A 25,873-nucleotide genomic window follows, 5' to 3' on the forward strand; every position below is an offset into this window, starting at 1 on the left:
AACCCGTGTCCCCTGCATCAGCAGGTGGACTCTCAACCACTGCGCCACCAGGGAAGCCCATGGATACAAAATTAATATACAGAAATCTATTGCATTTCTATACATTAACAACAAAGTATCAGAACAAGAAATTAAGGAAACAATCCCATTTGCCATCACATCAAAAAGAATAAAATACCTAGGAATAAACCTACCTAAGGAGGCAAAAGACCTGTACTCTGAAAACTATAAGACACTGATGAAAGAAATTGAAGACAAACAAACAGATTGAAACATATACCATGTTTTTGGATTGGAAGAATTAATATTGCTAAAATGACCATATCACTCAAGGCAATTTACAGGTTCAATGCAATCCCTATCAAAATACCAGTGGCATTTTTCACAGAACTAGAACAAGTAATATTAAAATATGTATGGAATGACAAAAGACCCAGAATTGCCAAAGCAATCCTGAGAAAAAGAACAAAGCTGGGGGCTTCCCTGGTGGCACAGTGGTTGAGAGTCCACCTGCCAATGCAGGGGACATGGGTTCGTGCCCCGGTCTGGGAAGATCCCACGTGCCGTGGAGCAGCTGGACCCGTGAGCCATAGCCACTGAGCCTGTGTGTCCGGAGCCTGTGCTCCACAATGGGAGAGGCCACAACAGTGTGAGGTCTGCATACCGCAAAAAAAAAAAAAAAAAAAAAAAAAAGAACAAAGCTGAAGGCATAACCCTTCCTGACTTCAGACTATACTACAAAGCTACAGTAATCAAAACAGCATTCTACTGGCACAAAAACAGACACATATATCAATAGAACAGGATAGAGAGCCCAGAAATAAACCCACACACTTATGATCAATTAATCTATGACAAAAAAGGCAAGAATATACAATGGAGAAAAGACAGTCTCTTTAATAAGTGGTGCCAGGAAAACTGGACAGCTACATGTAAAATAATGGAATTAGAACACTCCCTAACACCAAACACAAAAATAAACTCAAAATGGATTAAAGGCCTAAACGTAAGATCAGAAACCAAAAAACTCCTTGAAGAAAATGTAGGCAGAATGCTCTTTGATATATATCACAACATATTTTTTGGATTTTTCTCTTAATGTAAAGAAAATAAAAGAAAAATTAACAAATGAGACCTAATTAAACTTAAAAGTTTTGGCACAGCAAAGGAAGCTATCAACAAAACAAAAAGACAACTTACTGAATGGGAAAAAAATTTGCAAATGATATGACCAATAAGGGATATTATAGATGTTAATATCCAGTGTTACTATCCAACATCTATAAACAGCTCATACAACTCGACATCAAAAATACAAAAAACCTGAGTTAAAAATGGGCAGAAGAAATGAATAGACATTTTTCTGAAGAGGAAATGCAGATGGCCAACAGCCACGTGAAAAGATGGTCAACATTGCTAGTCATCAGAGAAAAGCAAATCAAAACCACCGTGAGATATCACCTCACACCTGATGATAGTCAGAATGGCTATCATCCAAAAGAACACAAATAACAAATGTTGACAAGGATGTGAAGAAAACGGAATCCTCATACACTGCTGGTGGGAATGTAAATTGGTGCAGCCACTGTGGAAAACAGTATGGAAGTTTCTCAAAACTAAAAATAGAGCTACCATGAGATGATCATGATTTTATCTTTCTTTTCATTAATGTGGTGTATCAGTATCACATTGATTGATTTGCATATGTTGAACCATCCTTGTGACACTGTAATAACTCCAACTTGATCATGGTGTATGAACCTTTTTATGTATTGTTGGATTCAGTTTGCTAATATTTTACTGAGGATTTTTGCATCTATATTCATCAAAAATTTTGGCCTGTTATTTTATTTTTTTGTAGCATCTTTTTCTGTTTTTGATATCAGGGTAATGGTGGCCTTGTAGAATGAATTTGGGAGTGTTCTGTCCTCTTCAATTTTTTGGAATAGTTTGAGAAGGGTAGGTATTAGCTCTTCTTTACATGTTTGGTAGAATTCCACTGTGAAGCTATCCAGTCCTAGTCTTTTGTTTGCTGGGAGTTTTTTTTTTTAATTACTATTATAGATTCAATTTCATGTCTAGTGATCAGTCTGTTCAAATTGTCTGTTTCTTCTTGATTCAGTCTTAGCAGGCTGTATGTTTCTAGAAATTTGGCCATTTGTTCTAGGTTGTCCAATTTGTTGGCATACAACTGTTCACAGTATCCTTTTATGATATTTTGTCTCTGTGGTATCAGTTGTTATTTCTGCTCTTTCATTGCTTGTTTTGTTTATTTGGGTCTCTTTTCTTCTTGGTGAACATGGCTAAATGTTTATTAATTTTATTTATCCTTTCAAAAAACCAGGTCTTGGTTTCATTGATCTTCTTTATTGTTCTTTGGTCTCTGTTTTATTTATTTCCTCTCATATTTATTATTTCCTTGCTTCTGTTGACTTTGGGCTTTGCTTGTCCTCCTTTTTCTAATTTCTTTATTTCATTTTTTTTTCATTTTTTTTCATTTTTTTATACAGCAGGTTCATATTAGTTACCATTTTATACATATTAGTGTATATACATCAATCTCAATCTCCCAATTCATCACAGCAGCCCCACCACCACCTCTGCTACTTTTCCCCCTTGGTGTCCATACGTTTGTTCTCTACATCTGTGTCTCAATTTCTGCTCTGCGAACCGGTTCATCTGTACAATTTTTCTAGGTTGCACATATATGCATTAATATACTATATTTGTTTTACTCTTTCTGACTTCTTCCCTCTGTATGACAGTCTCTAGATTCATCGACATCTCTACAAATGACCCAATTTCATTCCTTTTTATGGCCGAGTGATATTCCATTGTATATATATACCATATCTTCTTTATCCATTCATCTGTCAATGGGCATTTAGGTTGCTTCCATGACCTGGCTATTGTAAATAGTGCTGCAATGAACATTGGGGTGCATGTGTCTTTTTCTAATTCCTTTAGATGGTAGGTTAGATTATTTATTTGAGATTTTTCTTGTTTCTTGAGAAAGGTCAGTATCACTATGAACTTCTCTCTTAGAACTGCTTTTGCTACATCTCATAGATTTTGAAAAGTTGTGTTTCCATTCTTTTTTTTTCTATCAAGACATTTTCTGGTTTCCCCTTTCATTTCATCATTGACCCATTGGGTTTTTTTAGTAAGATCTTGTTTGGTCTTCACGTGTTCATTCTCTTCCCATTTTTCTTTCTGCAGTTGATTTCTACTTGCATACAGTTGTGGTTGGGGGAAAGTGTTTGATATAATTTCTATCCTATTAAATTTGTTGAGGCTTGTATTGTGACCTAGGATGTGATCTATCCTGGAGAACATTTTATGTGCACTTGGAAAGAATGTGTATTCTGATTATTTTGGGTGTAATGTCCCATAGATATCAACTAAGTCCAACTGCTCTATTGTGTCATTTAACACTGTTTTTCTTTATTGATTTTCTATCTGGATTATCTGTCCATTGATGTCAGTGGGGTGTTAATGTCTTCTACTATTATTGTATTATTATCAATTTCCCCCTTTATGTCTGTTTAGTGTTTTCTTTAAATATTTTGATGCTCCTCTATTGGGTCCATGATTGTTAGTGAGTATAATATCTTCTTCATGCATTGAGGCCTTCTTCATTATATGATGCCCTTGTTTGGCTTTTCTTATAGCCTTTGTTTTAAAATCTATCTAGGGGCCCTGAACCAAGATGGCAGAGTAGAAGGACATGCTCTTGCTCCCTCTTGCAAGACCCCAGAATAACAACTAACTGCTGGACAATCATCAACAGGAAGACACTGGAACTCACCAAAAATGATACCCCACATACAAAGACAAAGGAAAAACCACAATAAGACGGTAGAGGGGCACAATCACAGTAAAATCAAATCGCATAATTGCCGGGTGGGTGACTCACAGAATGGAGAACAATTATACCACAGAAGTCCACCCACTAGAGTGAATGTTCTGAGCCCCATGTCAGGCTTCCCAACCTGGTGGTCTGTCAACAGGAGGAGGAATTCCTAGAGAATCAGACTTTGAAGGCTAGTGGGATTTGATTGCAGGACTTTGACAGGACTGGGGGAAACAGAGACTACACTCTTCAAGGGCACACACAAAGTAGTGTGCACATTGGGACCCAGGGGAAAGAGCAGTGACCTCAGGGGAGACTGAAGCAGACCTACCTGTTAGTGTTGAAGGGTCTCCTGCAGAGGCAGGGTGGCTGTGGCTCACTGTGGGGACAAGGACACCGTCAGCAGAACTTCTGGGAAGTACTCCTTGGTGTGAGCCCACTCAGAGTTTTCCATTAGCCCCACAAAAGAGCCCAGGTAGGCTCCAGTGTTGGGTTGCCTCTGGTCAAACAACAAACAGGGAGGGAACCCAGCCTCACACATCAGCAGTCAAACGAATTAAAGTTTTACTGAGCTCTGCCCACCAGAGCAACAGTCAGCTCTATCCACCACCAGTCCCTCCCATCAGGAAATATGCATAAGCCTCTTAGATAGCCTTATCCACCAGAGGGCAAACAGCAGAAGCAAGAAGAACTACAATCCTGCAGAAACAAAAACCACATCCACAGAAAGATAGAAAAGATGAAAAGGCAGAGGGCTATGTACCAGATGAAGGAACAAGACAAAGCCCAAGAAAAACAACTGAATGAAGTGGAGATAGGCAACCTTCCAGGAAAAGAATTCAGAATAATAACAGTGAAGATGATCCAGGACCTCAGAAAAAGAATGGAGGCAAAGATCGAGAAGATGAAAGAAATATTTTAAAAAACCTAGAAGAATTAAAGAACAAACAAACAGAGATGAACAATACAATAACTGAAATGAAAATTACACTAGAAGGAATCAATAGATGAAAAACAGAGGCAGAAGAACGGATAGGTGACCTGGAAGACACAATGGTGTAATTCACTGCTGCAGAGCAAAATAAGGAAAAAAGAATGGAAAGAAATGAGGACAGCCTACTAGACTTCTGGGACAACATTAAATGCAACAACATTCGCATTATAGGGGTTTCAGAAGGAGAAGAGAGAGAGAGAGGACCCAAGAAAATATTTGAAGAGATTATAGTGGAAAACTTCCCTAACATAGTAAAGGAAATAGCCACCCAAGTCCAGGAAGCACGGAGAGTCCCATACAGGATAAACCCAAGGAGAAACACACTGAGACACATAGTAATCAAATTGGCAAAAATTAAAGACAAAGAAAAGTCACTGAAAGCAGCAAGGGAAAAATGACAAATAATATACAAGGGAATTCCCATAAGGTTAACAGCTGATTTCTCAGCAGAAAATCTACAAGCCAGAAGGGAGTGGCGTGATATACTTAAAGTGATGAAAGGGAAAAATCTACAGCCAAAATTACTCTACCCACCAAGGATCACATTCAGATTCGATGGAGAAATCAAAAGCTTTACAGATAAGCAAAAGCTAAGAGAATTCAACACCACCAAACCAGCTCTACAACAAATGCTAAAGGAACTTCTCAAAGTGGTAAACACAAGAGAAGAAAAGGACCTACAAAAACAAGCCCAAAGCAAATAAATTGGTCAAAGGAACATATATATCGATAATTACCTTAAATGTAAATGGACTAAATGCTCCAACCAAAAGACACAGGTTTGCTGAATGGATACGAAAACAAGACCAATATATATGTGTCTACAAGAGACCCACTTCAGACCGAGGGACACATACAGACTGAAAGTGAGGGGTTGGAAAAAGATATTCTATGCAAATGGAAATCAAAGGAAAGCTGGAGCAGCAATACTCATATCAGACAAAATAGACTTTAAAGCAAAGAATGTAACAAGAGACAAGGGAGGAGACTACATAATGATCAAGGGATCAATCCAAGAAGAAGATATAACATTCTAAATATATATACACCCAACATAGGAGCACCTCAATACATAAGGCAAATGCTAACAGCTATAAAACAGGAAATTGACAGTGACAAAATAATAGTGGGGGACTTTATCACCTCACTTACATCAATGGACAGATCATCCAAAATGAAAATAAATAAGCAAACACAAGCTTTAAATGACACAATAGAACAGATAGATTTAACTCATATTTATAGGACATTCCATCCAAAAACAGCAGATTACACTTTCTTCTCAAGTGCTCATGGAATATTCTCCATGATAGATCACACCTTGGGTCAAAAATCAAGCCTCAGTAAATTTAAGAAAATTGAAATCATATCAAGCATCTTTCCTGACCACAACACTATGAGATTAGAAATGAATTACAGGAAAAAACAAGTACAAAACACAAACACATGGAGGGTAAACAATAGGTTCCTAAATAACCAAGAGATCACTGAAGAAATCAAAGAGGAAATCAAAAAATACCTAGAGACAAATGACAATGAAAACACGATGATCCAAAACCTATGGGATGCAGCAAAAGCAGTTCTAAGAGGGAAGTTTATAGGTATACAAGCCTACCTCAAGAAACAAGAAAAATCTCAAATAAACAATCTAACCTTACACCTAAAGGAACTAGAGAAAGGAGAACAAACACAACCCAAAGTTAGCAGGTGGAAAGAAATCATAAAGATCAGGCCAGAAATAAATGAAATAGAAACAAAGAAAGCAATAGCAAAGATCAATAAAACTAAAAGCTGGTTATTTGAGAAGACAAACAAAATTGATAAACCATTAGCAAGACTCATCAAGAAAAATAGGGAGAGGACTCAAATTAATAAAATTAGAAATGAAAAAGGAGAAGTAAAAATGGACACCGCAGAAATACAAAGCATCCTAAGAGACTACTACAAGCAACTCTATGCCAATAAAATGGACAAACTGGAAGAAATGGACAAATTCTTAGAAAGGTATAACCTTCCAAGACTGAACCAGGAAGAAATAGAAAATATGAACAGACCCATCACAAGTAATGAAATTGAAACTGTGATTAAAAATCTTCCAACAAACAAAAGCCCAGGACCAGATGGCTTCACAGGTGAATTCTATCAAACATTTAGAGAAGAGTTAACACCCATTCTTCTCAAACACTTTCAAAAAATTGCGGAGAAAGGAACACTCCCAAACACATTCTGTGAGGCCACCATCACCCTGATACCAAAACCAGACAAAGATACTACAAAAAAAGAAAATTACAGACCAATATCACTGATGAATATAGATGCAAAAATCCTCAACAAAATATTAGCAAACAGAATTCAACAACACATTAAAAGGATCATACACCATGATCAAGTGGGATTTATCCCAGGGATGCGAGGATTCTTCAATATACGCAAATCAATCAATGTGATACACCATATTAACAAACTGAAGAATAAAAACCACATGATAATCTCAATAGATGCAGAAAAAGCTTTTGACAAAATTCAACACCTATTTATGGTAAAAACTCTCCAGAAACTGGGCATAGAGGGAACGTACCTCAACAAAATAAAGGCCATATATGACAAACCCACAGCAAACATCATTCTCAATGGTGAAACAGTGAAAGCATTTCCTTTAAGGTCAGGAACAAGACCAGGATGTCCACTCTCACCACTATTATTCAACATAGTTTTGGAAGTCCTAGCCACAGCAATCAGAGAAGAAAAAGAAATAAAAGGAATACAAATTGGAAAAGAAGAAGTAAAACTGTCACTGTTTTCAGATGACATGATACTGTACATACATAGAGAATCCTAAAGATGCCACCAGAAAACTACTAGAGCTAATCAATGAATTTGGTAAAGTTGCACAATACAAAATTAATGCACAGAAATCTCTTGCATTCCTATACACTAATGATGAAAATTCTGAAAGTGAAATTAAATAAACACTCCCATTTACCATTGAAACATAAAGAATAAAATACCTAGGAATAAACCTATGTAGGGAGACAAAAGCCCTGTATGCAGAAAATTATAAGACACTGAGGAAAGAAATTAAAGATGATATAAAGATGATACACACAGATGGAGATATATACCATGTTCTTGGATTGGAAGAATCAATATTGTGAAAATGACTATACTACCCAAAGCAATCTACAGATTCAATGCAATCCCTATCAAATTACCAATGGCATTTTTTACGGAACTAGAATAAATAATCTTAAAAGTTGTATGGAGGGCTTCCCTGGTGGCGCAGTGGTTGAGAATCTGCCTGCCAATGCAGGGGACACAGGTTCGAGCTCTGGTCTGGGAAGATCCCACATGCCGCGGAGCAACTGGGCCCGTGAGCCACAACTACTGAGCCTGCGCATCTGGAGCCTGTGCTCCACAAAAAGAGAGGCTGCGATAGTGAGAGGCCTGCGCACTGCGATGAAGAGTGGCCCCCACTTGCCACAACTGGAGAAAGCCCTCGCACAGAAATGAAGACCCAACACAGCCATAAATAAATAATTAAAATTTTAAAAAAGTTGTATGGAGACACAAAAAGACCTCGAATAGCCAAAGCAGTCATGAGGGGAAAAAAAGGAGCTGGAGGAATCAGACCCCCTGATTTCAGACTATATTACAAAGCTACAGTAATCAAGACAATACAGTACTGGCACAAAAACAGAAACATAGAGCAATGGAACAAGATAGAAAGCCCACAGATAAACCCACGCACCTATGGTCAACTACTCTATGACAAAGGAGGCAAGGATATACAATGGAGAAAAGACAGTCTCTTCAATAAGTGGTGCTCGGTAAACTGGACAGCTACGTGTAAAAGAATGAAATTAGAACACTCCCTAACACCATACACGAAAATAAACTCAAAATGAATTAGAGACCTAAATGTAAGACCAGACACTATAAAACTGTTAGAGGCAAACATAGGAAGAACACTCTTTGACGTAAATCACAGCAAGACCCTTTTTATCCACCTCCTGGAGTAATGGAAATAAAAACTAAAATAAACAAATGGAACCTAATGAAACTTCAAAGCTTTTGCACAGCAAGGTAAACCATAAACAAGATGAAAAGACAGGCCTCAGAATGGCAGAAAATATTTGCAAACGAATCAATGGACAAAGGATTAATCTCCAAAATATATAAACAGCTCATGAAGCTCAATATTAAAAAAACAAACAGCCCAATCGAAAAATGGGCAGAAGACCTAAATAGACATTTCTCCAAAGACATACAGATGGCCAAGAAGCACATGAAAAGCTACTCAACATCACTAATTATTAGAGAAATGTAAATCAAAACTACAATGTGGTATCACCTCACACCAGTTAGAATGGGCATCATCAGAAAATCTACAAACAACAAATGCTGGAGAGGGTGTGGAGAAAAGGGAACCCTTTTGCACTGTTGGTGAGAATGTAAATTGATACAGCCACTATGGAGAACAGTATGGAGGTTCCTTAAAAACCTAAAAATAGGGGCTTCCCTGGTGGCGCAGTGGTTGAGAGTCCGCCTGCCGATGCAGGGGATACGGGTTCGTGCCCCGGTCTGGGAAGATCCCACATGCCGCGGAGCGGCTGGGCCCGTGAGCCATGGCCGCTGAGCCTGCGCATACGGAGCCTGTGCTCTGCAACGGGAGTGGCCACAACAGTGAGAGGCCCGCATACCGCAAAAAAAAAAAAAAAAAAAAAAAAAACCTAAAAATAAAATTACCATATGATCTAGCAATCGCAGTACTGGGCATATACCCAGAGACAACCATAATTCAAAAAGACACATGCACCCCAATGTTCATTGCAGCACTATTTACAATAGCCAGGTCATGGAAGCAACCTAAATGCCCATCGACAGATGAATGGATAAAGAAGAAGTGGTACATATATACAATGGAGTATTACTCAGCCATAAAAAGGAACGAATTTGGGTCATTTGTGGAGACGTGGATGGATCTAGAAACTGTTATACAGAGTGAAGTAAGTCAGAAAGAGAAAAACAAATATCATAGATTAACGCATATATGTGGAACCTAGAAAAATGGTACAAATGAACCAGTTTGCAGGGCAGAAATAGAGACACAGATGTAGAGAACAAATGTATGGACACCATGGGGGGAAAGAGGCAGGGGTGGGTGTGGGTGGGGGTGTGATGAATTGGGCGATTGGGATTGACATGTATACACTTATGTGTATAAAATTGATGACTAATAAGAACCTGCTGTATAAACAAATAAATAAAATAAAATTCAATAAAAAATAAAATCTATTTTGCCTGATATGAGTATTGCTACCCCTGCTTTCTTGTTGTTTCTGTTTCCATGAACTATTTTTTCCATCTACTCATTTTCAGTCTGTGTTTGTCTCTCACCCTGAAATGTGTCTCTTGTAGGCAGCATGGTCAGTCTTTTTTTCATCCAATCAGCCACTCTATGTCTTTCGATTGGAGCATTTAGTACAGTGACATTTAAAGTAATTATTGATAAGTATTGTTTATTGCCATTTTACTACTTTTTTCCAATTTTTTTGGTTATTCTTCTCTGTTCATTTCTTCTTTTTTGTTTCTCCCATTGTGCTTTGATGATTTTCTCTTGTAGTATACTTGTGTTCCTTTCTTTTTTAGTTTTTGTGTATATTGTAGGTTTCTGGTTTGTGCTCACCATGGGATTCATGTTGATCCATAATTATATCTACTCTCTTTACTTTGATTGTCATTTAAGGTCAAACACATTCTAAAAGATCTACATTTTTTACTCCCCTCCCCCACATTTTGTGTTTTTGATGGCATATTTTACACCTTCATTTTTATTCCTTTACTATTTATTGTAGGTATAGCTGCTTTTATACTTTTTATCTTTTAATCTACATATAGGCTTATTTAAGTGATCTTCAACCCTTACTATATATTTGCTGGTCCTCTTGAGATTTTTACTTTCCTATAGATTCTTCTTTTCCATTTAGAGAAGATGCCTCAACATTTCTTTTAGGGTAGATTTAGTATTGCTGAGTTCTTTTAGTTTTTGCTTGTCTGAGAAATTCTTTATCTCTGTCTATTCTAAATGATACTCTTGATGGTTAGAGCATCCTAGGTTGCAGGTTTTTCCCTTTCAGGTCTTGAATATATATAATGCCACTCCTTTCTGGCATGCAAAGTTTCTGTATAGAAATCAGCTGATAGCCTTATGAGGATTCCCTTGTATATGACTCTTTGTTTTTTCTTCTCTTGCTACCTTTAGTATTCTCTTTACTTTTAACTTCTGCCATTTTAATTAAATCTTGGTATGGGTCCTTTTGGATTCATCTTGTTTGGGTCCCTATGTGCTTCCTGTACCTGGAAATCTGTTTGCTTCTTTAGGTTTGGGAAGTTTTCAGCAATAACTTCTTCAAATAAATTTTTTATCCCCTCTCTCTCTCTTCTCCTTCAGGACCCCCAATATTGTGAATGTCATTATGTTTTATGTTATCCCATAGATCCCATATATAGGTTTATTTTTTTTATTTGTCTTCTGTCTGCTGTTCCGATTGGATGATTTCCATTATTCTATCTTCCAGATCACTTACACATTCTTCTGTGTCATTTAGTCTGCTCTTCATTGCTTCTACAATGCTTTTCATCTCAGATATTGAATATCTATTTTTGACTGGGTCTTCTCTATATTTTCTAGTTCCTTGTTAAAATGATCTGTACTTATATCAATTCTTTTCATTCAGTTAACATTTTTATTCCTAACATTCTGAATTCATTGCCTGATAGACTGATTATCTCTGTGTCATTATTTTTTCCAGGGGTTTTCTCTTGTTCTTTCAATTGAGAGTATTTCCTTTGCCTTTTCATTTTACTTAACTGTCTTTGTCTTTATGAATTTAGGTGAAACAGTTACCTATTGTGGTCTTGAAGGGGTGTTCTTATGTGGAAGAGTCCCTATGTAGATTGCATGTACCCAATGCCTTTGGTGGGAGGGCTGGATTTGATGGGGATTCCAGTTATATTCTTTCTCGGGGTGTGCTTGCTGCCCTATCACCTTGGTAGGGCGTGTTTCTGGTGATGGAGGAGCTAGAGCCTGCACAGGGTGTGAGGTGGGACTTCCTCTTTGCACAGTGGCCCTCACCACCCTATCAGGGGTATGGTCTGCTCACAAGTTGCTGGAGTGGAAACCCTGAGGGTTGGGTTCAAGCTGGCTCTATTCCCTTTAAGTGTGTGCTTTTCCTTCTCCCCACACTGAGGCATTTGCCCCAAAGGAAGGGAATGCTGAAGCAAGCGGGGCCCATGCACTTACAGAGGTCTAATGTGCTGCCTATGTAGGCATTGTGGCCCTGCTCAGATACAGCCCAAGTTTGCGTCTTTTCCCCTGTCATGGTCACCCCAGATCTAGAGTTAGGCTGTCATGTGGAATAGGCAGGGCTGGAGTGTTTGCTCTGCTGCGACTGGGGGACACGGTATGGTGGTTGTGGAAATTCAAGCAGCTGCACTACCATCAGAAGTCTGGGCTGCTTCTGAGGCACTGTTAGAGTGAGCACTAACAATGGCCACTGTCACCCAACCTAGACCACACCCTAATCTCCCAGGTGACCTCTGCATTACTAGGTTGATTCTTTTCCCAAGTCCTGGCCATCTTAGATCCAGTGCCGAGCTATGGCATGGAGTCCAAAAGAAAATGATAGGTTAAAGATAAATTAGCAAGCAATAAACTCTGTAAACTTTCAGTAAACCTACACAGGTTGTTAATATAGGTTGTTAATATAATAATAGTAATGTTATTAATAATATTAGTGGGGAGGGGTAAAAACAATGTCAAGCAATTATTTGGGATATTAAAGGGAAAGGTGATTAATGATAAAGTACCTGTATTAGATAGAAGGATAGATAAATTGATTAATGTTTTACTTAACCCTTGATGTTAAAAAATGTAATGCTAACCTCAAAAAGAATAGAAATAGAATGTTTAATTTCCAGATAAGTAAAGAGAAAGCAGGGAATGATCAAAATGTAATCCATCCAGTAAACAGCAGAAAAACAGGAGGGGGGGAAATAAAGCATAGTAAATAGAGAACACAGAATAAAATACTAGAAATAAATTCGAATACAAAAATAGGGAAGATGATTGTAAATGTACAAGAAGATAATTTAAATGTAAGTGAAGGCATCTTTCTGGTTAAAAGACAAAACAAGTATCCTATGATGTCTCCTTAATATCTCTCCAAGCAGTTTTGCAACAATACACACGCGAGCCTCTGCCTGGCTCTAAATCTTACAAGATTCTTTTGACTGTAAATTACAGAAATCCAACTCAAACTTGCTGAAGCAGAAGCAGAAGTGGGATTATTTATTTTCTCACATAATCCAGCACAAGAGAATGAGAAGGACCTGGAACTTGAGGCTCAAACCACCCAGAGAAAATGTTATTTATTCCCAGGATGCCATGGCTGACTCCTCCTTGCAGAGTTCAGGCTTCTTTCTCGGGGTTTGGATAACTACTTCATATAACTATATAATAGCAGTTACTCCATTGGTCCCATTGTGCATTTACATGTCTGTGCTCCTGTCCCAGTTACCAATCCTCTGGGAACACACACTGTGTTCTCTTCATCTTCGTATTCTTATCCCCCGTGTTCCTGACACAGAGTAGTCAGCTAATAAAGGCTAAAAGAAAACAAAAAAAAAGAATGAATGTCTCAGATGGTTCTTATTTCTATACATGTTCTCTCTCCCCTATCAGAATGTCAGCTTCTTGAGTTGGTCTCATTCTACCCATTTCTACATTCAATTCTAGTGCTTTACATACACAAGGCAGCCAAAATACATTGGGTGATTCAAAGAAGGAATAAAAAGGACTTCCTTCCTTCTTTTTAAAGATAAGTGGCCTGTATATATTAAATGCTATAATGTGTATGTTCAGCTTTAAATTTTCAAATGTACGTCTGAAGTTATTACAAGCGTGCTTTGTACCAAACACTGTAGTCAGGAAGTGCTGACTCAGCCGAAGCCGGACTGGATGGAGCCATGTCCTCCTTCTACACCCAGATCCAAGGCTGTCTATACAAATAGAAGTGTTCTCTACAAAGATGCTTTCAAGCTGTATCAGTAATGTTGAATATCACCACGTCAGTCAACAAAAAGTATTACCCATTTACTCTAATACGACTCAAAAGAGGTTATTGGGCTTCCCTGGTGGCGCAGTGGTTGAGAGTCCGCCTGCCGATGCAGGGGACACGGGTTCGTGCCCCAGTCCGGGAAGATTCCACATGTCGCGGAGCAGCTGGGCCTGTGAGCCATGGCTGCTGAGGCTGCGCGTCTGGAGCCTGTGCTCCGCAATGTGAGAGGCCACAACAGTGAGAGGCCCGCGTACCGCAAAAAAAAAAAAAAAAAAAGACGGTATTGATTGAACTTGACAACATTTAAGTAGAACCTTAATTTGTAGAATTAGCAGAAGAAAAGAATAAAGAGCCATCAATTAGTAGAAATGTAGGTATTCGTATGAAAGATTAACAGAGGCGCAGGTTGGATAAGGCATAAAATGAGTGCGGGCAGGGCGAAACTTGTCTGGTTCAGCTCACCCTCCTAGTTGCTCCACCTTCCTAATAGACATTAAGAGCACTTAATTAAAACCAGTAAAGAAATTATAACAAGGAAAAAATGGAGTGCACCAGATATAATTAGCATTGTAAGTGCCTTAGAAAGCTTGCCTAGAATAGTCTTTTCCAAGCTTGTCAAGCTTCAGAGCTCACAAATCTTGTCCCACGTCTCAGCTCAGTTACTGGTTGCCCATCCCCCCCTACTGTTCTTCTTAGCCTCCTGAGAATGCATGTATTTCCATATGCTTATTGTGTCTCATAAAATGCTTTGCCCCTATATGAAAAATGTATGAGACACATCATACTGTGCAAAACAATGTCTCCAAATTGGCCAATTATATTTTGTGCAAGTTCAGAATTGTTCATGATGTCTCTAATCCACAGTGGGCTCCTGGGTGTGAGAACTGTGTTCTGCATAGTTAAAACAGAGGATTCGATAGCTTAATTGTGCCTAATGAATGAAAAGTTATTTAAAAATAGCAGGGAGAGTGATGCCAGTGTTTTTTTAAAGGTCTGCTTTAGTATTTTCAAATTACATAACCCTTCTGAGAAAGGGGGAAGTATGTAACTTTTAAACTGTTTAAAGTGGTAGTCCTTTTTTCTCCTCCCCTGTCTTTCCAAAATAGGAAGTAAACCCTCCATCCAATATTTCCATTCCTTCTTATCTGCTGCTTTATTTATCCCCAGGTGGCTGTTGCTCTCTTCTGACCCATCCTGCTGTCTGGTTTCCATATGTTAATCTCAGCCTTCACTTATCCCATGGACCTGCTTCCTGTGTGTGTCTTTTTTTCTGTCTTCTATTACTTAAATACACATGCCCTATTAGCTCTTTTCTTTCTGATGCTTGTATCAAATTGTCTTTTTTTAGTTTTCATCCTTTTATTTATTTCTTATCATAACTCTTCTGGTTTTCCAAACTATTCTCTAAAGTCATCTCACATTTCAAATGCTATCACTAAATTGCAGACCTATATGTTGACTACTTAAATGTTTTGTAAAACCCTGTGGTAACAAAAGAGAATTGTAATGATCTTTTCCTGAAGATATTCTCCTAGCAGCAATGCTATTCATTTATTAGGCCATGTCCTTTCTCTGTTCATACTGAAGCCTCACCAAGAGAAATTTGTATGAACTACAGCAATAAATACCTCTGTTAAACATAAAGAACTTTTATAGTTATTCTCTTGCAAAAATGGTTACCAGGACAAATTAAAACTCTCCTTCCTGAGGAGTCCTTAAAAATAGAAAACCGGGGGCTTCCCTGGTGGTGCAGTGGTTGGGAATCTGCCTGCTAATGCAGGGGACACGGGTTCGAGCCCTGGTCTAGGAGGATCCCACACACCGCGGAGTAGCTGGGCCCATGAGCCACAACTACTGAGCCTGCGCGTCTGGAGCCTGTGCTCCACAACAAGAGAGGCCGCGATAGTGAGAGGCCCGCGCACCACGATGAAGAGTGACCCCCGCTTGCCACAACTAGAGAAAGCTCTCGCACAGAAACGAAGACTCAACACAGCAAAAATAAACTAATTAATTAATAAACTCCTACCCCCTATTTTTTCTTTAAAAAAAAAATAAAAAACCTTCTCTAACTCCGTTCACAGGTATGACTTCCTTCTCTCCTCTCCAGGCTATTTATAACCTGAGCCACGCAACTCAACAGCTAATTACACTGCCTTATATCATTATCTGATTATTTCCTGGATGTACAGCTTTCCTCTGTGGTTAAATTATGAGCTCTTTGGCATAACAGTTTTTTCTCCATTTATATCACCTTGTAGATAGTTATCTATAAATACTCTAACTTAATCAAATACGTTCATGATGGATGATTGGGTTTTTTTTTTCCTTGGCTTTTGGGTTTTTTATTGAAATATAGTTGATTTACAATGTTGTGTTAGTTTCAGGTGTACAGCAAAGTGATTCAGTTATACATACATATATATCTTTTTTTCAGATTCTTTTCCCTTATAAGTTATGACAAAATATTGAGTTCCCTGTGCTATACAGTAGGTCCTTGTTCGTTATCTGTTTTATACATAGTAGTGTGTATATGTTAATCTGAACCTCCTAATTTTTCCCTCCCCTCCTTTTCCCCTTTGGTAACCATAAATTTGTTTTCTATGTCTGTGGGTCTATTTCTGTTCTGTAAATAAGTTCATTTGTGTCTTTTTTTTTTTTTAGACTCCACATGTGAGTGATATCACATGATATTTGTCTTCCTCTGTCTGGCTTACTTCACTTAGTATGACAGTCTCTAGGTCCACCCATGTTGCTGTAAATGGTGTCATTTCATTCTTTTTTATGGCTGAGTAATATTCCATTGTATATATGTAACACATCTTCTTTACATGATGGATGATTGTTTAACAAATACTGTCCTAATTAAAGTAAAGCCATGGAATAGACACAAAAATCTCCCAGGGTTCTTCCCAGTTTTAGATTTCCTGCTTTTCTGGCTCATTCATGATTTTCCCCCAAAATCCCATGCTGCTATACTTTGCTGGTTTCCTCTCTTCCATAGGCCTCATTCAGTTCCCTTCTCATGGGGTTTTGTGATAAATCTTCACTAGAAATAGGAGTCAAGTTCAGATGTCACTTATTCTTCCTATGAGAACCATTTTTCATGAAAATGGTTATATTCACATTGAAATGTGTGGAATAAAAAGTCCAGTAAATTCTGTGGGTCAATGTTTTTTTTTAGTGGTTTGAGAAACGGCAGTTTTTTTTTTTTTTTTTTTTTGGCTGTGTTGGGTCTTCATTGCTGTGTGCATGGGCTTTCTCTAGTTGCGGTGAGCAGGGGCTGCTCTTCGTTGCAGTGCATGGGCCTCTCATTGTGGTGGCTTCTCTTGTTGGGGAGCACGGGCTCTGGGCACACAGGCTTCAGTAGTTGTGGCACGCAGGCTCAGTAGTTGTGGCTGTCAGGCTCTAGAACGCAGGCTCAGTTGTTGTGGCACATGGGCTTAGTTGCTCTGCAGCATGTGGGATCTTCCCAGACCAGGGATCAAACCTGTGGTTCAATGTTTTAAGGCAGTATTTTTCCAAAACATTTTCAGCAAGAAGTCAATGAATGTTACACACAAAATTTACTGTAGCAAAATAAAGTTTGGAAGAGCTGATTGAAACCATGTTAACGGAGCTTCTTTACTATAGGATTGACTAGAATATTTTAAGTGAAAATTATACAAAGAAACTCAAAGGGGCAACACAGTATGTAGATTTTACTTAGCAACAGAAAACTATTCTCAGAAGAGTGGTCCCCAGAATACATTTTGAGAAATATTACAAGACTGAATGAATGAATAAAATAATGTTTGAATGAATTAGTTCATTGGCATTCGTCCTTTTCTACTGGGATGTGTGTGTCTGGGCAGCACATGCTGCAATGAAACTTTCACTGCCACTTAGAACTCATCAGGCCCCTTAAACTGATTTTATTTTTTAGAATTCCTCTTTTGTAGCTGCTTACCTGTCATACCTGTTGGGCACAAAAATACACAACAAAAACTGGGGGGAAAATCAATATTTTGTAAGTACTTTAATGGTATGGAGCCAATTTTATATTTCTTTCTTAACTGTAGTCTCAAGATAGACCTTGGCAATCAGTTCAGTACCTAGAAAGATAATCAGGATTGTGAGGGGAAAGGGGCCATGTCATATGATGAAAACTTAAAGGGTAATGGGGGTTGCATATCTATCTTCAAGACCTGAAATGGATAAGGCTTATTCTATTTCACTCCAAAAAATACTGAACTACAATGGATGAATGTAGCAGAGAGATAATTAAGTTTAGTATAAAGAAGAATCTGTAGCCCCATGGCAGTCCAAAAATTGAGTAAATGTGGTACGTTTTCAATGATTACCTTTTGACAATGCTATTGAGTAGATTCCTATTTTTGGAAAACATTGATATTCTGCATCTAAAAAGAAATAAAAAATTATTCATGTCAATAATGACTATATTACTGTTCATGTAGGATCTGCCTTACAAAAAAACAAACAAGCAAAAAACAACCAAGAAGAATTACTTAAAGAAACGCTATACTTTACTCTACAGTAGTTCCCTATTGGTTATCTGTCTTATATATAGCAGTGTGTATATATTAATCCCAACCTCCTAATTTATCCCTCCACCCTTTCCCCTTTGGTACCATAACTTTGTTTTCTGTGTCTGTGGGTCTATTTCCATTTTGTAAATAAGTTTATTTATATCTTTTTTTTTAAGATTCCACCTATAAATAATATCAGATGATATTTGTCTTTCTTTGTTTGGCTTACTTCACTTAGTATGATAATCTCTAGGTCCACCCATGTTGCTGCAAATGGCATTATTTCATTCATTTTATGGCTGAATAATATTCCATTGTATATATATATATATATATATATATATACACACACACACATATATATATATACATATATATATATATATATATATATATATATATATATTGCATCTTCTATATCCATTCATCTGTTGATGGATATTTAGGTTGCTTCCATGTCTTGGCTATTGTACGTAGTGCTGCTATGAGCACTGGGGTGCATGTATCTTTTGGAATTCGAGTTTCCTCTGGGTATATGCCCAGGAGTGGAATTGCAGGATCATATGGTAACTCTATTTTCAGATTTTTAAGGAACCTCCATACTGTTCTCCATAGTGACTGTACCAATTTACATTCTCACCAGCAGTGTGTGTGGGGGGGTCCTTTTTCTCCACACCCTCTCCAGCATTTATTATTTGTAGATTTTTTGATGATGGCCATTCTGACCAGAGCAAGACGATACCTCATTTTAGTTTTGATTCTCATTTCTCTAATAATTAGTGATGTTGAACATTTTTTCATGTATAACACAGGGAACTATACTCAATATTTTGTAATAAGCTACAAGGGAAAATAATCTTAAAAAAATATAGAGAGAGATATGTATATACAACTGAATCACTGTGCTGTATACCTGAAACTAACATAATATTGTAAGTCAACTATACTTCAATTTTTAAAAATTGAAGAAAATGCTATACTTTATAATTTATATACAGCAAAGAAACTTTCATATAGTATAGGCTCAATAAGTGATGCTGTTCTTGGATTGCTAGCTCTTTGTACTAATTTTCCCACTACAGCTCTTGCAAACACTACTCTCACCTGTTTAAATTGCTTTTATCTGGCAGACTTTAAGGTTTATTCCAGCTTTAAAATTCTACTGGTCCTCTATCTCCTAACTGTATTTCCAGGGCAAGAATTTCCCCTGAGAAGTCTCTGGCAAAGTTAATATGCAAGAAATGAATCTTGATTCTGTACTGCTCCCTTGCCTCCTCTGTAGAAATGTCCTTCCTGCCTTACATATCTATTCTCCATCCTCCTCTTTCCTCACAGCTCCTTACTTTAACATTCTTCCTCACCCAGTGTCAGTTTCAAGTGAAAGCTCTACCACAGGATCAGGAATTAAAATGAAAAACTATCAACAAAGTGTGAAAGAGACTAAAAAGCCTCCATATTGGCATGTGACTCACCTTGGTCTCAAGTCAAACACTGACTGGTGGTAATGAATGCAATCTGTCATCAGTGCAAGGATCTAGTAACTTACAGAATCAGTGTCATTACTTCAGTTACACTACAATCATACACATCTCAAAAAAAAAAGATAAATCAAACAGGAGGAAATCACTTCATTTTTAACCTCTATCGAACTCATTACATTCCAGATCCTGTTCTAAGCATTTTACATGTACTAACTCAGAAATATTTTAAAACCAAGCTGATTTCAAACTGAAATTACTTTATAATTATTGATGTATAATTTATCACTTTAATTGATGTCTTATTTATCACAAGCTTATCCATACGTTTTGCACAGAACACATGAAAAAACACATAAATTTTGCAACTAAATTAAAATAAATCATTATTAAAGATCAAAACTGGGTTCATTGTATATACACTTAACAAGAACTAGGGTGTGCCTCATTACCATTTTCCATTTCATATTTATTAAGAATGTCCTGAAATATCCTAAAGCAGTGTCAAATTAATAAATGTATTGGATTTCTAGTGTTATCAGCAGATACTATAAATCAAAGGCAATGTGTTAAAGGGAATTATAAAAGAAATATTTCTAAAAGATATTGATGTTTTAAAATAAAATGCCTGGAGCATAAAATCAGGCTTCTTTTTTCAATCTAGATATTTTGATCCTTATGTAAGTTGTGATATGTTTTTACACTTAGTATACTCAAAAAATACACAGATGTATTGCTCAAACTTCAACTTACAGAACTACAATTATTATAGATCATTTTTGGGAAAGCTTGAAAATTTTACAAAGTCTGTATCTTCATAAAAGCAAATGTCTAACAGTAATCCCACCCTAGAATGATTTAATATCCAGTTGCAAGATAGTATACTTCTTTTGCTATCTCATTATTTAAGGACATCTTTCTTGAAATACTGTCTAAAATTAACACTTTAAGATGAATTTATTATCTTCCACTTTGGGCCAAAATGAAGTAAAAAGAACCAGACATACTCTCCTGCCTAAAACAATCAAAAAGAAAAAAAATTCTGAAACAGCAGTAGTCAAGACACTGGACATTGGGGCAGAGATGGAAAACAAAGGAGGTGAGCACTCTGATTGCCCCAACTTACTTCTTTGAGGGAGTTTCTAGGAAGTGGTAGAGAAAAATGGGAAACACTAGGCAGAGGCTGGTGGACTGTCTGAGTTGAGGAGACAAAGTGAATAGTCTATGGAAACCAAGGTGGATAGAGTCCTGGAGAGGAAAGAATTGCACACAAAGGAACTCCAGAGATCTCTAGAGGTCACCTTGAGTCAGTAGCATACTAATCAGGGCAAATGTGTGAAAAAACTACTTGAGGCCAGGGAAAGAACTACCCAAAGTATTAGAGGAAACATTACCCAGCATCACACAGAGCAAGAAATACTGCCTGTTCCCACTAGCCGGGGTGAAAAACCTTATTTTTGCAAAGCATTGAGTATTTGGAAGGGATTTTCATCAGTAGTGTGGAATAATTAGCCTTAGATTAAAAAGTGCTCCGGTCCCACCTAACAAATCTCAAAAATAAAACCCAAAAGGACTAACTGATTACAAGTAACTTAATTATGCCCCAGATCAAAGCTCAAGATGATAGGACTACAAAAGTATCTAGTACTCAAAAAGGTACAATTTATAATGTTTGGCATCCAATCAAAGATTCTCAGGCATACAAAGCAGCAGGGAAAAATGACCCATAATAAGGGAAAATATGACTCATAATAAGGAAAAAATTAATCAATCAAAAAACTAACTGAGAACTGATGCAGACGTTAGAATGAGTACATGAAAACATTATAAAAGTTATGTTCAAAAAATTAAGTCAAAATATAGAAAAGATTTTTAAAAGACCCCAAAAGGAATACAAGAATATCCAGCATCCTACAATTTAATTTCACAATATCTGGCAACCAATTGAAAATTACCAGGCATGGAAAGAAGCAGGAAAATGTAACCCATAATGAAGATAAAAATGAACTAATTGATATCAACAATAACTGACACACACATAGTGTTAGCAGACAAGAACAAAAACAACTAATATAACTCTATTCCATACATTCAAAAGTTAAGTCGAGACAGAGAAGATCCAAAAATACACAATTTAAACTTCTAAAGATGAAAACAACTATGTCTGGTATGAATAATACACTGAATGGGATCAATAGTAGGCTAGACACTACACAAGAAAAGATTAGTGAACATGAACATATAGTAATAGAAATCAATTTCTTGAACAAAGTTCAAGAATATTTATAGGAATACAAAAGTATCCACAGAGAAAACTACACCAAGGTACACCATAATCAAATTGCTCAGAACGAGTGATAAATAGAATACCTTAAAGATGGCCAGAGAAAAAAGGACATATTATACACAGAAGGACCTAGATAAAGAGTCTGGAAGATTTCTCACTGCAAACAATGCAAATGAGAAGATAGCTGAGAAACACCTTGAGAGAACTAAGAGCAAATAGCTGTCAACCTAGCATTGTATATCTCATGAAAATATCTTTCAAAAATGAGGGTTACATAAAGACTCTTTCAGACATACAAAAGCTTGAAGAATGGGTCTGATGACTAATAGACCCCTACCATAAGAAATGTTAAAGAAAGTCCTTCAGGCAGAATGAAAATCATATCCTATGTAGGTCAGGACACCTACATAGGCAAATGAATAAGATATTTGTATTAGTCCCAAACTGAAAACAATCCAAATGCCCATTAACAGGTGAATAGCTATTTACACAGTAATATAACCAATAACTGCACAGTACAGCTTTTCTATGCAACAGTATATTTGTCAATTCTGAAGAGTACTATACGGATTGTTTTGATTTCCTCCTTTACTGAAGAAATTATGAATGTATGCACTTTCACATCTTTAGGGGTTTTTTTTAAATATTGATTTCTGTTATTATAATTGCTATTTTTATTTTACATTTTGTGCATTTGTCTAATACATCCACTTATTTTTAAAACTATTTTTATTATAAAAGAAAGGCTTTACATGGTAAATTAAAAAGTCAGAGTAGGGCCTCCCTGGTGGCGCAGTGGTTGAGAGTCCGCCTGCCGATGCAGGGGATACGGGTTCATGCCCCGGTCTGGGAGGATCCCATATGCCGCGGAGCGGCTGGGCCCGTGAGCCATGGCCGCTGGGCCTGCGCATCCGGAGCCTGTGCTCCGCAACGGGAGAGGCCACAACAGTGAGAGGCCCGCATACCGCCAAAAAAAAAAAAAGTCAGAGTACAGAATGATAACAGGTTAAAAGAAAAAGTCTCTCTCCCCTTAGCACTCCCAGTCCCCCTTCCATAAGATAACCACTCAGTGGTTTCTAGCCTTAGTTCTTCTGGGGAGTTTCCATTATCACATTACATAAAATGCTTTTATCTCTACTCCTTGATTTATAAAACTACATCTATTTTTTCCCTTTTATGACAAATAATGTACTTCAATTAGGACCCACCTCCCATACTCACTCTAAATCTCTATTTGTTTTTTATATCACTGTTGACAGTTCTTTTATTCATCATTTGAGGTGGCCTTTATAACTCTGAATAATTAATATATAAGAACATATATAAACTCAATCTAGGCTAATACACAGTGTTCTTTACAGTTATTTATAAGATCTGCTTTTAAAAATAGGTAAGATTTATTTGGAAATGCCTTTTTACTTTATGAGATACTATATATCAAGAGACAGTGTTTGGCATGAAAGGAATGCTAATTCCCATCCTTTTGCCTTTGAAAACTTCTAATGTACAAAAAAGCTTGAGCTCAGAGAGGAGTTAGGACGAGTAGGAAGTAGGAAAGAAAGGGTAAGTGGAGGATTGCTAGCAGTGAAATCCCTGAGCAAGACTGGAAAGAAGGAATGACAGAGTGGGTGGGTTACAGTCCGGAGCCATTCCTCACTAAGAATCGTGACAAGCAGACCTGAGAGAAAGAGATATATTGTAGCACCTATCTTGGATATCTATCAAAATAGCATTCCACCACCATCAATAGACTCTATGGATTCATAAACAACAAACAAATAACAATAATAGTAACTACAATAATGAAAATGATAGGGAGGGTGGGAGGGAGGGAGACGCAAGAGGGAAGAGACATGGGGACATATGTATATGTATAACAGATTCACTTTGTTATAAAGCAGAAACTAACACACCATTGTAAAGAACTTATACTCCAAAAAAGATGTTAAAAAAAAAAGAAAATGACATATTTTCAATATTAAGCAGAAAGTACATTGTGTTGATTTTTTAAATTAAATTGACTGATAGACCACTTCAACCCTGGCATATTGTCCTTCTGTTCATTTTCACACATCTTCCTTTGTGTACCCACATCTTTCCTACAGCACAGCACCAATATCCAGAAATCTGCTTAATAATATTCAATGCATTTCAATAATATTGCTGACATACATCCCAATCTCTAACTTGGGTATAAGACAATAGCAGAAAAGAAATAATTCTAGTAGATACCTTGAGGACATGTAAAATTAAAAGTCCATGAAAACTACAACAGGTTGTAAATTAGAGACCCCATAGAGTTTCTTTAAGTCTCACAGCCATGCCCCATGAAATGTACCAGATAAACTCTAGTATCTCTCACTGCTCATCACCTACGCCACCTGCCAATTTCCTTCCTTTCTATCCTTGTTCACCCAGCTTCTGACTTTATTACACATGCTAGTGACCTGCTGCTCATTCTCACTGCTGGGATTTGACACCTGGGACTGTCTAAGTTCCTCTTGAGGGATAACCTCTACCTTTGGGTTTCCATGGGGAAATATATCTCTCAGTTTTACCAGACATAGGGACCCCTACCTTTATACCATTCCAACTTCTACACTGAGTAGCACCTTCACTAGATTGACCCAAGCCCATTAAGAAGATCCATATTTTTTAAAATAACAGATAAGAAATTATTAAATACTTCTTTGCCACACTTCTGCAGATTTCAAAGAGATCATGTTCTATACTAGGATAATAATAATACTTGATATTTTCATAAAGCTTTGCAGTTTGCTCAGTGCTTTCCCATTATGATCTAATTTGAGTCTCACAATAATCTTCAGTATTATTATACTCATCTTACAGATATATATGATGTACAAGAATCATACAGATAATAACTTCTTTCCATAATAATGGACAAATGTGTTGTGGATCACTCTTTCATGATGAAAAACAAGAAAAGCCAAACTATGTGTATATACATATATACATATATTATTTCTTTGAAGACATGAGAGGTTTCCAAATCCATGTGGCAAAGATTCCAAAAAGAAAAGGGATAACAGCAACATTTGGTACTGTTTTTCCCCTTAAATCATTTTTGGGTTCTCAGGTGACTGCTGAGATATCAGGAAGCTGAGCAAAAAGTGGCAACTTAAGAGGCTAAAAAGCTGAGGAAACTTCTCACAGTTTTATGACTGAGGGACAAAAGTTGGAGTTCAAAAGGAAAAGTCCATATTAAACTACCGAGACCTTCATTTCAGCCCACAAAAACCCTTCACCTTAGGAATAGAGAGAAACCAAAATTAAATCAGTGCTTGCAAAGATTGAAGCCCAGTCTTGAAGTAACTCAGTCTCTGATTGGATTAAGCTGATTGACCCTCACTGCCTGACAAATGCAAAACTAAATTCTCTAGGGATGCAGAAAGCACCATCCAAAGGCTCAATTATCTCCACAGTTGTTCATATCAGATCCTACAGTCAATCAAACATTACTAGGCATATCGGAAAACAAGACTATGTAGCTAAAAACCAAGATAAATAAAACAGAAACAGACCCATAGAAGAAAAGATATAAGTTATTAGACATGTACTTTTAAATATCTCTTATTAATATGCTGAAGAAATT

This window comes from Mesoplodon bidens (genome assembly GCF_964165515.1).
Source record: "Mesoplodon bidens genome assembly, chromosome: 11".
Classification (NCBI taxonomy): domain Eukaryota; kingdom Metazoa; phylum Chordata; class Mammalia; order Artiodactyla; family Ziphiidae; genus Mesoplodon; species Mesoplodon bidens.